General features: G+C 37.8%; 1 protein-coding gene across 3 annotated transcripts in view; it reads left to right on the top strand.

Annotated features, from left to right (window-relative positions):
- The window catches only part of PTK2 (protein tyrosine kinase 2), a 224,281-nt gene that overhangs the window by 47,538 nt on the left and 161,729 nt on the right, over positions 1–15,014 (top strand). The gene's annotated exons all lie outside the window — the stretch shown is intronic.

The following is a 15,014-nucleotide window of genomic DNA, read 5'->3' as shown; positions in this document are numbered from 1 at the left end:
TGATTTGTCACTTCAATTTTAAATAAGAACTAAATACAAGCTGCAGTAAGACTGTAAATGGTTCCTCTCTTGTCAGAATGCGTAACATGGTGCTTAAGGGATTACACAATGAAACTTGCACTGTCTCTTTCACTAGAAGTAGGATTTTCAGTAATCCCTTTCAAAATCAGGAATATTTTTCTTCTAGAAATCTTTCAGATTTTATTAAGAATTATGATTTTATCCAACAGTAAACTTAATTTTCATACATTTGTAATGGTTTTAGTTGTAACTTTTTATTTGCACTTAAATTATGAGGTACTCCTACAAATGAAAGAGTACAGAACTATAAACTTCTCAATTTATGAAATGTTAGTGCTACCAAGTTAGAATAGCTGTCTGCATGCCCCTTGTGGTTCAAAAGATGAGAAAGCTTTTCTTTTGACACAAATGTGTCTTATAGTTTTAATTCTTTTCGCTGACAGGGAGGTAAGTGCTGTTTCTAGATTTCCAAATACCATATCACAAAACTTCTATTACTACTGGATGAGATTATTGCTGACAAAACTGAAATGTAACTTTGAGGAAGTTTTCCTTGCTATTTGTGTGTTAAATCTTCCTATTTTAAGTTTTTGTTGAGTAGTTTTAATAATCTAATCACCTGTACCTCATAAAATGAATTTTCCCATTGTTATATACCTTTGATACTTAGAAAAGCAATATATTTATCCTTTGTAAGCTATCACTGTTAGGTATCTGTCTTCTTGCATTGAACTCTTTGGAGAGGTGGGAAGATGACAACTACAATCTTGACTTTATTTATTTGCAAGCTTTTCTAGTGAAACTCTATGCTTAATTTGGCTGTGCTTTTGACACTACCATCTACCCCGCACTCCCATCTGTACTTTATAGCTAATATCCTCACAGGTCAATAGCAACAGCATGGTTTGTTAAGAAAGAGGTAACATTTTTATCAGTGAGCTATGTAGTAGTGTTGAGATGATGAGACATATTAAACACCTCACTAAAATTTAGGTAACTTAGAATTTCTTCTTTTTCCTTTAGAAATTGGTGTTATTACTAATCTTTTATTTGTTGTAGCTTATTTGTAGTGGCTGGCTTTCAGCTGGACTTTAAGCGGCTGATCACAGCCCTTTGAGCCTGACAGTCCAGATGGTGTCCAGGTCATCTCACTGTCCATTTATTTAGTCCATACTTTATCAATTTGTCTGTTAGGATGCTGTCATGGGAGACAATTTTGAAAGCCTTGCTGAAGAAAAATGACATCCCGTTGTCCACTACGCTAGTACTTTCATCCTAACAGACTTCTATGATGATGAGGCGTGATTTCCCCTTCATACAACCATGATGACTTGTTCTGATCACCTTCTTGTCCTCATATGTTTAGAAATGGCTTCCAGGGTTATTTGCTCCATCACCTTGTCAGGAATGGAGGTAAGGCTAAACAGCCTGTAGTTATCTAGACTCGCCCTCCTTGCCCTTCTTGAGGACAGGAGTTCCATTTGCCTTCTTCCAGCTGTCAGGAACCTCCCTCATTTGCTATGACAGTCTATCAAATGGTTTATAGTTAAGAAACTTGCCCTGGCTGCAGACCATTGTTTTTCTGGGAGCATGTATAGGGATAAAGGAAAAAGGAGGAGATGGGGTAGAAAGAAAGACGTTTCAATAGGTAGTATTGAGAGTAGGATTAAAAAAAAATCAGGATGTAAATCAGGAGTATTGGGAATGATGTGGCACCCCTAATAACTGCTTTAGTCTGTTTTGATGATCAAAGAAGGTGAAATTGGATATATTTGTCACTTAATGGGACTATGACATGATTGCATGAGGAAGTAGGGAGTAAGAGTTGATGACGTGAAAGGTCCTTCGAGTTCTGTGCCCAATGTTCCTATAAATGTTAACAAGCTGGGTTAATAGTCTGAGAGTTTAAAACAAACAAACAAACAAAAAAATGCAGCAGTTCAGCACATTGCTCTGTCATTTCCTGTCTGTAGTTCTGGCTCCCAAGGTTTTGGGGACATACATATTGCTGTGAGGATTGTTCTTGCTTACTCCTATACAGTTATCTCAAAGTGGAAGAGTTCCAGTAGTCAAGGGTGCTTCATATACAAATTGTATCACTTGAATATATAGCATGTAAGATCTTTTCCTCCTTTGTTCTAATTCATTGCTATTTTAGGACAAATTGGAAGTTTTTATCTGCTTTGTTAGGAATTAATTTTACAAATAACGTCTTTAGAATGGAAATTTTGCAGTTTGGAGGGATAATGATACTCTTCCTAGGGAAAATTGAACAACTTCTTTTTGTGAGTGACAGAAAAACATGTGGGTGAGAACCAGTGCTGCTCCACTCTGGATGACTTGAAATATCCTAATTCCAGTTATGCAGTTGTCCTGGGTTCAGCTGGGATAGAGTTAATTTTTACAGGAACCTGGGAGGTGGGGGGCATAGCCGGGGCAGCTGACCTGAACTAGCCAAGGAGCTATTCCATACCATGTGACATCATGCTCAGTATATATATAGGGAGCGGGCCGGGGGGGTGGATCCTTCTTTCGGTGGGGGAAGTGGCGGAGCGTCGGGTCCCGGGTGGTGAGCAGTTGCACTGTGCATCACTCTTTTTGTATACTCGTTCATTAGTACCGTTGTTGTTGTTATAATTCCTTTGTGTTGTCCCAGTAAACTGCCTTTATCTCAACCCTCGAGGTTCCAGGTTTTTTTTTTCTTTTCTCTCCTCCGTCTTCCCCCCATCCCACCGGAGGCGGGCGGGAGGAGTGAGCGAGCGGCCGCGTGGTTCTTTGTTACCAGCTGAGCTAAAACCACGACAGCAGTCCAGCTTTGAATTAAGTCATCTGCACATTTTCTCCCTTCTTTTAGATGGTGTGCTTAATTTTATTCCTAGTTTGGAAAGTTTGTTTTAGAAATAACTAAGATTGTATATATTCTTTCACTGAGGATCATGGACAAGAAACTTGAGCTTCAATGTCATATGGGCACCTGTTGACACTCCTCAGCCAGGTTTTCCAGGAAGAGGTTTGTTAGTCTTCCATTGGAGAGGTGGATAATTTTTATCTTGCATAGTTAGGGGTGCAGGGAAGGGGGATTGTCCAATGCTTTATTTTAAACATATGAAGAGTTGGCATTCTTCTTAAAAGAAAAAAGGCAAGCTTTTGACAAAGCTTTTGGACAAAATAGAAAACAACCCTGGAAATTATTTGGGTATTTTTTTGGGGGGTGCGTGGGGGAAACTACCTAGGACAGAAGCTATTGAATTTTATCAGTAGTAGTATCAGAGGAATTGCAGCAGGATTTAGAACTCTGTACTACATGCTGTCAAAAAATAAATAACTTGTGGTAATGTTTTGCTTAGAACAGGATGCTTATTTGCTATGAGAAGATGTTTACCTGGTTTGGAGTTGAAGGAATACAGACTGAAAATGGTTATTTGTGGGTTCTGTGCCATTAAATATTCTCTTTCATTCTGTTGAAACAAAATGGGTGTCTACAAAACTGGCAGTTCAAATTCAGTTGAGGCAGTCCATAAGTGATGTGTGAAGAAAGTTCATTGCACAGCATACACCCACATGTATGTTCTTGCTGGCAAACTGGCTGGCAATGGTAGTGCAGAAAAAGCTGAAGGGACCATTGATGGGACCATTGATAAGGGTTATTCAAGCGATGTACTTGATCTAGATCTAAAGTAGAATTTTGTCTGGACTCCACCAAGGTTACAGAAATGTGATGTTTCTCCTCTTTCTGCAAGAGACACTAATTCTTGGCCTTGGAGAGTAGCTGTGTAGTGAATGCTGTTGCACTTCTCACAAGTGGAGGTTGCCACTGGCTTGCAGTAGAGAGGTGGAACTGGTGCACTCATTTCAATGGGTGCTTTTGTAAAGACGTGACTGGGTGTCCCTGTTCTAGCTTAATATAGCAAACACTGCTGGAATGAAACATCCTGACAGTAGCAGAGTATGTATAAACTGTTGTCTGTTTTATACTTAGTGTGTGCAAACAGTGAACTAACTTCCAGTGCTATAGTCAAGCATTAGCTTGCTTTTACAAGCATCAGCTTGCTTTTACATTGCAAGACTGGCTGTACTTGCTTTAAGAAGTGTGCCCCTGCTCAGTTACCATGGGACATTGTATGGTTGCAAACTTCAGAACTTTTAAAGGGTATTTGGTAAGAGGTTAGGAACTTACAGGATTTATTTTTTTTGTAGTGTGGGGTGTTTTTTGAGTTTATAAAAGTTTTTGTATAGGCAAGGGAGGGGTGGTATCTGCTAAGAGTACGGGAGAATTCATCTAATTTCTCTTACAGGAGAGAAAAAAAAATCCAAGAGCAGAGCCAGCCTTTCAAATGGAGGATAGTGAGCTGTAATTGGGGCATCAGGATATTAATGAGAGATTCTGTTGCTTCTTTAAAACATGCACAGTCACTGAAATTATCTTGTTCTGGTGCAGTATTACTTAAGAAAAACATGAAATTTTGAAAACTGAAGAAATTAATAATTATGGTACATGAACATGTGGTTTTTTCCTCTGTTCTGTGAGCAATATCCTGCTTATGCCCCTGATGCCTTCACTCTTTTTTTAAGACTACTCCACAGAAGGTATGACTTCAGTGAATTTCTGTAACCCCTTCAACTCTTGCAGTTCTTTCAACTTAGATGTATAATACACTTAACAGTTTTCTGTATGAGGTTGTTAAACCCACACATCACATTGGTCTCCTGTCCATTTATATTCGCATCACATATTGTAGCGTCCTAATGCAGAACCAACCTTAAATGACTGAGCAACGACTGAGCCTTGATAGGTTTTTTTAAGATGTTATATTTTTTTTTAGTTTTTAGTTTTGGGGGTTTTATTTTTTTGTTTCTTCCTGCTGATAAAGCATGAAGTTATTGGAAAGGAAAATTTTCCCCATCCCTCCATCTTGTCAGTAAGTTAATTCTAGTGGAATTGGGCACAATTAGCGGTAGGTTTTGATGAGACCTGAAGCTTTCTTTGGTGAGTGCATTGGAGATGGTTGCTGTAGTGTCAGAGTATGTTAGTACCTAAGGTTTTCATGGTGGCAACGATGAAGGAAAGGAAGGGTGGGGATGACAGTGCTACTGAAAGAAAGATTCTGAAAATCGAGCTGGATCTTGTGTAGTGGGTTTATATAAAATGTTAGTTGTTTGAGTGTGTTTTTTGTTCTGCGAGACCTGGGTCGGGAGTGGCTTGGGATCTTCTCCCAAAATACACATAAGCTTGTTTGAAGTAGAACGTCACGGGCTACAGTAAACTAAGAGGAAAAACATTGCATGGCTGAGCTTTTATCAACTACTTTGTTATAAGTTACACCTAAAATGACCATAAATAATTATATGAGCTTCATTTAGTTTATTTTGACATCCTTGATAGCTCTTAATGTATAGGTCCACTGCTCTGCTTGTGTACTTGGCTAAAAACTTATTTGTGCAAGGTTTTTTTGCTCAGCAGCAGACTGGAAAAAGGAAGTAGTAAGAAAAATGGTAGATATTGTACCTATGACTTCGTCCCCCCGCCCTCCTTCCTTTTCTTATTTTCAGAAGGTGAAGAACATATTTAAGAATATATCCAAACGGCTTATGATAGCTGTGATGTTTCCTGCAGGCCTTTTCCCCTGGGATCAATAATTTGAATATGAAAAACTGCAGAAGTTATTTTGTCAGGCATAAAGCTGATGTTCTTCAGGTTTTCATATGGAAGGGTCAAACTTAAAAATAAAAGAAAAAAAACCCCAACAAAACAAAAAAGTCTGTTCTCATTGCAAGCACATTTTTCCTCAGGATTTTATTCTGACAAGGGGTCAGAATAACAGAAGTGGAGTGTTAAACGCCTGTGCTTCCATTAGTGGGCTGGAATTACTCTTGTGATGGATGTGAAACTTCTTAAGAAATTCTAAGTAATTGTTTAACTGTGGCACAAAGATGTTTTCCAGATTATATCTTTATTCACTAATTATCCCTTTAAAAAAAAGTTTAAAATTTCTAGTCAGTCTCCATTCAGATTACTTGCTGGAATGGTTTCACATGGTTTGATTTTTTTTTTGTTTTTAGTTCTTTTTTTTTCTTTTTTTTTTCATAGCAATATGTGATAACTCTTTCTGTGAAAGGCTTAATGTAGAGAAATATTGGAACTCTATTTCCAGGATTAATAGCCTTTATGTTGTGATTCAGATTTACCTGCTTTTTAACTAAATCTGCAAAGGCTGGCTGGACCAGGTTGTAAGCACACATGGTTGTGATTGTTTTTTTGCTTGTCCTGCAGACACTTTACAAACAGCTCCAGCAAAATGGTTCTATGTCGTAGTAGAGCAAACTTCCATGTACTTGAAGAGCAGCTGAACTGCTAGTGAAAACAGAATGCAACTAAGGCTTTTAGTCCAAGTAACACATTATTGATGAGCGTTGAAATTGCTACTGACTGTTCCCTGGTTGACTATGCATCCTCCAAGAGGAGGAGTAAAAGGTGTTACTGAAACTTGAGGCCTTACGATAAGAGAAAGGTGGGGGAGCCAAATGATACAGTGAGATGTTAGAGGTAGCCATGATCATTGAGGTTCTGGAAACATCAGTAACTGAATTATTGAGAATTTGATATAGAATTTCTTTAAAAAGGGTTTTAAGTAGAAATTTGAAGGACAGTGATCAGGCTTTGTTTCATGACTGGCATCCTTCAAAATTTGAGGATTAAAAGGAAGCCTGTCCTACCCCAAGGTAGAATTGACTAGAATTAAGTCATTCCTTAGAGATACTTAACCTATTCAGAAGGAGCTGTGAAACTGCCATCTTCAATTTAAAAATTCTTACTATGCTTTCATTTCGGGGTACTTGAACTTCTCTACTACTGCTTTAAGTTTACTACACTTTGTTTTCCATGTCTTGGTGACAGGACAAGGCTTATAGTCTTCCTCTGTTTATGCATTCACTGATTTTTGTCCCAGTCTCTTGTTCTCTTAAAAGCTTCAGTACTGTGTCTTGGTTGAAATACATCAGTTGAGATTGTGGAGACCAATACCACAGGTTTTTTGGAAGTGGTGCTTGACAGCTCAGTACTAAGCAAGAGATGAGCTCTTGGTGCTGTCAGATGCTGTTATGTGCTGACAATGTTGCTGTGGTGTTTGGTAATGTAGGTCATTCAGGCTGCCATCAGAAAGGTGGGGTTTTTGATGTTTTGTCTACCATTTGAAGACATAGGATACTTTTTTAATATCCCTTCCCCTAAATCTGAAGAAGGGCTGTGCCCAGAAAGTTAGCTCTTTTCCAGCTGTATCAGTTGGTCTTGCAGATCTTTGCCTAGTTTAATTTTTATAATAGTGTTCTTGAATGTGTTTTCAGCTTCACCAAAACATTTCCTTCTGTGCTGAAGTTGTCCTCAAGTCAATGGTTAAAGTTTTGTACGCTTAAAGTTCAGTTGAATTTGGAGCTACAGAGTTGGTTGTATTGGTCTGCTTATAAATTTATGTATTTTAAAAGGATGAAGGCCAGGGATATTTGCTGTCTTTGAAATACTGAGTGCTGTTTCATCTAGTGTCACAGCTGGTTAGCTAAACTAACGAGCTTTTGATGGTGAGCTCCTGGAAGCCTTTTTAAAACTAAGCAACATATTCTTGTGTTTTCTGAGCACTTTCATACCACTCTGCAGGCATTTTTGCAGGTAAACATGACTTGTTCAACAGAACTGTGCTGACTACAAGCTGTCTTGTGTAATTGGAGCAACAAATGAGGCTATTTAAGGTGGTGGATTTTGCATCGAATAACAGGTTTTGTGTTAGCTGAAGATGACCTTTGATTTCCCATAACAGAGCATAAAATGACTGCCTGAGAAAATGCTCCTTGAAAGTTTATTGCTGTTCTCATGAAGCAGAGATATAGGTGAAAGCTCTTGTAAAGTGAATGTCCCTTCTTGGTATAAAATTGGGAGAGGGATTGCTTAAAGTGAATAGGAATTAAATTTTCTGTGGTTTAGAGGCTCAGCTACACCTGGGCTCTACTAGAGGTTCTCCTAAACAAAACATAAACCTCTATTTTTTGAATTTCTCATGCAACAGTTTTGAATCCAAATTATGCTAAATGGAGAGGGAAAGGGGAATTTGTGTCTAACAGCATTTTCTTGGTATTTAAATACATTAGTCTTTGCTTGATAGGTCAGACACAGAATTTGCTTGGTTAATAGAGCAGGCTTAATGCTTGTATTATAAAACTTTAAAAAGTTGTTATGTAAAAATTAAAAATTAATTTTCTGTTTTCTCAGACTTGAAGGTTGTCAACACTAGCTTGTTGATTTGTTCTGTAACACTGGAACTTTAAAGTTAGATAGCTATTTGTCTTAGCCTGTAAGGGTTTATTTATACATAGGGGATTTATGCTATGCTCATCCTTCACTAAGAAATACAATGTTAACAGTTCCACCAGTGTATTTTTACATATAAATGGAATAATGTTGCATTATTGTGAGGTCATGGATTATTTTTTATTCAGTTTCTAATTGCATTTAATGGTTTGGAAGTCTGAGGAATTGCTAACATTATATTGTGTTTTATGTAACACTGGGAGTCTTTGAAAATTCCGTACTTTCTTCTGAGGTGCAGTGAGACATAAATCAGGTACAACTCTTAGTTGTAAACATCTTTTTAGCACAAAGTTTTTTGGTAAGCTGTTGTTCTAACTTTGTTTTAAGCAAATGGAGGAGAAGCAGGACAAGGGAGACATGTTCAGACTATACCATTTCCGGTAAATTAATTGGACCCTCTGTGGCTGCACAACTTTCTTACTTTCTTTTGTGTAACCAGTTATTAGATAGATGAGAGAGAAAGCAGCCCAGATATGAACAGACACTGAAGAGACTTGCTGACTCATAAGCAACTTCATTTTCCTATATCCCTCTTAGAAGATGTGACTAATTATTTCTAGGTTACCCTTGATTTAATGAAGAGGGGTTTTAAGAAGCATCTGTAAGGTCAACTGATGCACTCATGGATCCCTTCCACAGAACAAAAGTAATCCTTGCAGAATGTGTTTCCTTTAAACTGCATCAAAGGGGTGGAGTCCTCCCTCTTCAGATACCTTCTACTATGTTCACCTCAGAAATAGAAGGTTTTCCCCATAGAGAGAGGAAGCTTTATAAGGTCAAGAAAGGTTCTGGTGACCATTCTGGATAGCTTTGTCTCATTCCTTCTCCTATCACCCCTCTTCTTTCTCCCTATCTGAGAAGATTGAAGAGAAGCAGTGCAAACTGATAACCACAGTGAGGCTGTCACAGAGCAAAATTATCAGGCTTTATTTTGCAGTAAAACGAGGAGCAGGATGTGCAGGGTTCACTTTTTCTCCTCTTAGTTTTCCAGATCTTCATGAAGCAGGTTTTTTGCTTTAAGCACGGGAATTGTGAAGGAACTTCTCAAAGATGTCTTGAGGATAGCAACGGTTTTGTTGTTTGGGTTTTTTTGTAAATAGCCTAGGACATGAAGAGGCATAAGATTGGAATCAGTGCCCTAAGGAAGGAGTAATTTTAAACCATTCTCAGCTTTCATGGCGCTGACTTCACACTTCTCTACAGTAAGCCTTCAAAAAGTAAATGGAAGGAAGTAGGAGAATATGAGCAGGTTAGTCCACCCACAAGAAAATCTGCTACAACTTTCATGCTTGAAAATTAATACAACCCATATGGGTTTAAAAAATGGCTAGTCTTTATTTATGAAATAATAAAAATAAAGTTAACTTAGTGGTCCTTCTAACATCTGTTGTCTTAACAGCATGGGCTAGGAGGCTGCATGCTGTCTGCTCTGCTGCTTAACATCAGATGATCCTTTGGGAAGGGGAAGTATGGGAAACTTCATTAACACTATGTTCCTCCTGCCCTCTCCCAACATCCTGCTCTATTTCCCTTTGCCACCTCACTACTATCAATAGGTTGAGACTTGAAAATAAAAGCAGTGAATTCTGTCAACAGCCATTTTAAAATCTAGTTCAGAGGCTAGTAAGGCTAATTAGCTGACTGTGGCCCAGAAGGTGATAGTGTTGCTTTAAAATTGCATTTTTCAGGAATACCCTAGATGTATTCTACTCTAAAGCTCACCAAATGGAGGAAGATAACAATAAATTCCGTATGAGATTGAATTTATGCCAGAAGAATGTCCTAAGCAGAGATCCAAAGCAGTTTATATTCTAGAATGAGTTTATGTTGGGATACTGGTATCTTCTTCTGGTCAGCAGAAGCACTGTTGTGTGAATCTTGCAGTGTATTTTCTTCTCTTCCTGGCTATTGACTGCCCCAGGTTGAATTTAGGAAGTGTGAGCTTCAGTCTGTTGTACTCGTTCAAATCCCAAGCATTCTCTGAGCAAGAAATCTTAAAGCAGGTAGCATTAGAAGTTCAGAATGAAGACTAAAATCACAAATCTAAATTTTTCATTTGATTGATGGGAACCTTACAAAAGAGCACTTAGGTTTACAGGCAATGGATGTTACTAGTAGTTTGCTTTGGGGTGTTTTTTTTGTTGTTTTTGTTCTGGTCTTTTTTTTATTGATTCTTTAAGGTTTGTTTTGTAAGTCCTCCTTACCTTTTTTGTTCAGGAGAAAAATGGCCTAATCTAATCTAGAGCATGGAATTGAGTTTGTCCAATTGCAGAGTAAAATGAATTCAGGGAGACAGTGTGGCTTCTCAGTTGTGCTGAATTATTTCTGTTGAAGGACTGGGCTTGAATTTTGACACTCAAAGTAAAATGTCATTTGTCTTTCAGTTTTATCTGTCAGAATGCTCATAGTTAAATAGGAAAGAACATCTCTGCTGGTGGCAGTATAATGATGACTGAGTTTCTCAGTCTTAAGAGATCCTTTGAGTTCATGGAACCTGTCATCCTTCTCCTCTTGTTGTGCCCTTTGTCAAAGGGTGTTCAGGAGAAGACTGCATGCTAGAGAAGATGTGGGTGGAGGGCCAAGGGGTTGCTAGTGGGCAAGGATGATGGATTCAGAGACCAGGTAATCCAAGGTAAATTTCTAAGACAGCCTTAGCAAACTTGAACTTAGTGTAAGGTAGACTTCAGGAACTGTAATTCCAGATCTGATATAATGGCGATGCACCATTTTTTCAATAGTTCCTGTGAACAAAGGAGAAGATGTTTGTTTGACTCTGGCTAAAGGGAAACTTAGGGCAGATAATATTTTCCACTCTTATAATATTATGCACGCACACACAAAATAATTATAGTAATTAAAAAAAACCCATAAGGAACAAGCTCGAGACAATGAAGATTAATGAAGATTATGGTGCACTTTTAATGTTTGGAGACCATGTTTGCAGAATTTTGGATACAAACATGGAAAAGCAAATGAATTAGGATGCAGAAGATTGTCACGTGAGCAATAAACAAGTTTTAGTTTTTAGAATGGTCATCAGGCACTCTTAGACTTACAGGCTGTTCTGCAGTTGTCTCAGTAAAAGCATTTGTGGCTTTACAGAAAAAATCCTCCAGTTTTCCCGAGGGCAAACTTGGTTTGGGAGCTCTCATTTTTTATTAGCAAAATGAATGCGATGAAGAAATGTTGTTCTTCCATCTCTTATATCAATATGCAGATCTTCTTAAAATAAATGCATTTGTTCTTCAGCTTCTAGTAATTACTAGAGGAATAAACAGTAGCCCATGAAGTGGCTAAGGCTATGAATGATCAAGTCCAAAATAATAATGATGATGATGTGATTGCTATGCTCTAGTCTGTAGCTCTTCATTTTTGTCTTAACAAGCAAATGGGCTGCTCTCTACTCTCTCTTGGAAGGAGATCTCTGTTGCTGGTATGTTCATGTGGTAGCTGAGATGTCGCAGAAGAGGAACTGAAAAACATCTTTATTCTGCTGTCAAATGCTGCTTTGATACAGATCTGTCTGCTTTCTTCACAAAGTTTCTGAATACTGAGTTTAGTTTGGTTTCTCAGGGCAATCAAAATCATGCAAAGTGTTCTCTGTTTGGCTCTGTCCTGTTCGCCTTTCCAACAGTACTTGAACTTGCCAGCCAGTTTGATCAAAATTTGATGAATAGAGATATTAACTGATGTGAAAATAATTGGTTGAATAGCAGAGAGATCCTAATGATGCCATTCGCTGAGGGAGAAACTGTAGTTAGCTCTCTGCTGATTAGATATCCCAGACACCCCACAGGAGCTCAGCCTCTAGATAGAACCCTAGAGAAAGCTAAGCTTTGCCGGTTCATCTGATAGGCATTTTAGATCTTTATTTTTGTTTGGGTAAGCTTGAGTGGAAAAAATTATACAATCTTTTATGTGCCTCCCAGTCGTACAAAACTGTTTAACACTTTATTCCACAAGGCTTTGTGATTTTTGCAGTTGACTTCACTAGGAGACAGGATTAGCCCTGCAGGCAAAATTAAAACAAAACTAAATGCCTTGATACAATTCAAAAGCTTCTGACTTTTTTCTCCCTTGCTTTCAAAAAGCTGATGCTGATATTTAGTAGTCTTTAAAACCAAGCTGAAATTGAGCAACCAAAGTCATAGTCACGGTAGAAAAGTCTTGACTTGAATTTCCTTGGAGGCAAAATGCCATTTCTTAGCTGAAGACCTTGGCCTGTCTGTTACTGTTGGGGTAGTCTGAGTTTTTTCTGTTTAGAATGTATATTTTAGGGAGATGGCCAGTACTTCTACATGTTCTTAGTATAAATGGATCCGTTTTTTGAAATTTTTTTTATAATTTTCTTTTATAGCTGTTAGCATCATTGCTTACACAGTGAGTACTACGCAGATACTATCAGTGTATGTCAGCATAAGAATCTTGCACAAGAGCAAATGTTCCTGTTGCACAGTCCTAATTTCTGACAGATGTTCCTTACCTCAGTAAATGTTATAATCTGATTGGCATTACTTAAAACAGATTATTTTACATAATTGGTACTCAGATACCTACTTGATGAGCAGATTTATAAAATGTTGCAAATACTGGTATTGAGTATACTAGAGACATTTAACTTTTCCAGGTTTTGGTATTTTGGTTTTTTGGTTTGGTTTTGTGTGGGGTTTTTTTGTTTGTTTTGGGTTTTTTTGCTGCTGTTGGGTTTGTTGTTTTTTTTCCTTCTTTTAATTTTATGCCTTGTCTTCTGCTCTATCCCTGCTTCCCCTTCCCTCCTGCAACTGAAAGTTTGGGGTTTCTGACTTTCTCCAGAACACAAATTTTATGCTTTTGGCTTTTTTGTGCAGAAAAACTGATCATGTTATTTGAAAGAAGAGAATGAGCATTTGCCTACTGGTTACTTCTTACAATAACAAATAGAAATTAAGTGATTTAAAAAAAATCTTAGCATCAAGGAAGCACTTGGCTTATTTTGAAAAATATATACTCAGAGTGTAAAATACTGGATAACTTCTAAAATTGAATAAAAAAAAATTCTCCTGTGATGTAGTACTTTGGTTTTGCCTTCATTTTGTAGCCTAATATTACAACAAGAAAGTATGTCCTTGAGGAGAGTGATTATAATACTTGTATCATCAATAAAGATAGCTGTAATGAGCAGACAGTATCGCTTGACACTTGGACTGATAATCTATTTTAGTCTCATCAGTTAAAAGTATAAAGAAAAATGCAGGTCCACTCATTCAGTTTATTAAAATTCTCCTTGGTAATGCACTTACCAGTTGATATTTAAAGGGTTTTGTTTTCATGAATAAAACTTAATTTAGGCCTTACCATTTTTTTAAGCTAGTTTTCTGCAAAACACTTTATTTTTATGGAAGAAACACAGGCTTTTTCTATTTTACATCTCAAAGCACAGACTAGACCAATTTGGAGAAAACTAAATCTGGAGCTTTCTATTTTGTAATGAAATGAGGCTGACTGGCTCAAGGTCCTCAAGGAAGCCCGTGGCAGAGCTGGATGTGTAAAAGCGTCTTTCCTGCATTGTGAGCTGCAGCTTGAACCAGAAAGGCGCAGATCTTGTGTCTGTGGCAGACACAAATACAGTAATTTGTGTTTGGAATATTACTAGAACATGTTTTGCTTTATTATTGAAGTTAAATAGAATCGACCTTGTTGCTGGAAGTAGTTGGCTGTCTGTGTAGCACTTAGGGGCTTTGAAAACTTTATAGTGGGGGGGAGGAAGGCATCCAGGCATGTCTTCAGTTCCCTTTGGCTTTCTTCAGCCCCAGAAAGAGCTTTGTGCCTGAGCAGTGATGCAGAACATCTGATGGGCCTGGTTGTGGCCTAATCTCTCTCTCTTTTTTTTCTTTTTTCTTTTTTTTTGTGTGAATATTTTTCTCCTTTAAATAGAGAAGAAAGCAATACTTGAAAAAAAGCAGCAACTGTATTTATCAAGAGTTTTGACATACAACACTGTAGTTCTGCATAGCCAGTGTATTGAGAAATGAAGATGGGCGTATTATCGGTAAAGAATGGTAATTAAACATATGCTGTAGATGAGTGTGTGCTGTAACAAGTAGGCAGAGAGGTTAAGTTGAAGGCTGCTAGCTTTAGATTAATTCCCTCTTGGTTATAGTCTTGGATAAGCCTTACGCCTTCCCTACTGCTGAGGGCTGGGAGTTAGAAAAGATTACCATGGAATATATAAAGAGCTTTAATGATCAGTGTAAGTCTTGTTCCTGTTAATTTTTTTTAAAGTACGTATTTTAGCTGAATCAGTTCTTTTAGAATTTTTGTGAAATCCATTTTACTCCTAGCAAAAGATACTTTATTTCCATATACATATGCTGCCTGAATGTGTGTTTATAAACGTATGCTTTTGCAATGTTTACACTCGCATTTTTAAAAGAAAAAAATAGTTGTAAGCAGTTTTGATGTTACGTGCTGCAAAGTTAAGAAGAAACAAATGCCAGGCAGCATGTGGTGTGTACGTCTGTGGTGACCTTTGCCTTCTGATTACAACTGTGTCAAGAAGCCCTGGGTTTAGAGGAGGGCTAGATGTGGTACTGAGTAATTACTGGCACGGGCTGTGATATTTGCCCTTTATTCAAGGCAAAGGAACGTTACCGGGGTT

Source organism: Buteo buteo, chromosome 3 (genome assembly GCF_964188355.1).
Source record: "Buteo buteo chromosome 3, bButBut1.hap1.1, whole genome shotgun sequence".
NCBI lineage: Eukaryota > Metazoa > Chordata > Aves > Accipitriformes > Accipitridae > Buteo > Buteo buteo.
Note: the sequence above shows the minus strand (reverse complement) of the source record. Positions and strands in the feature narration are given on the sequence as shown.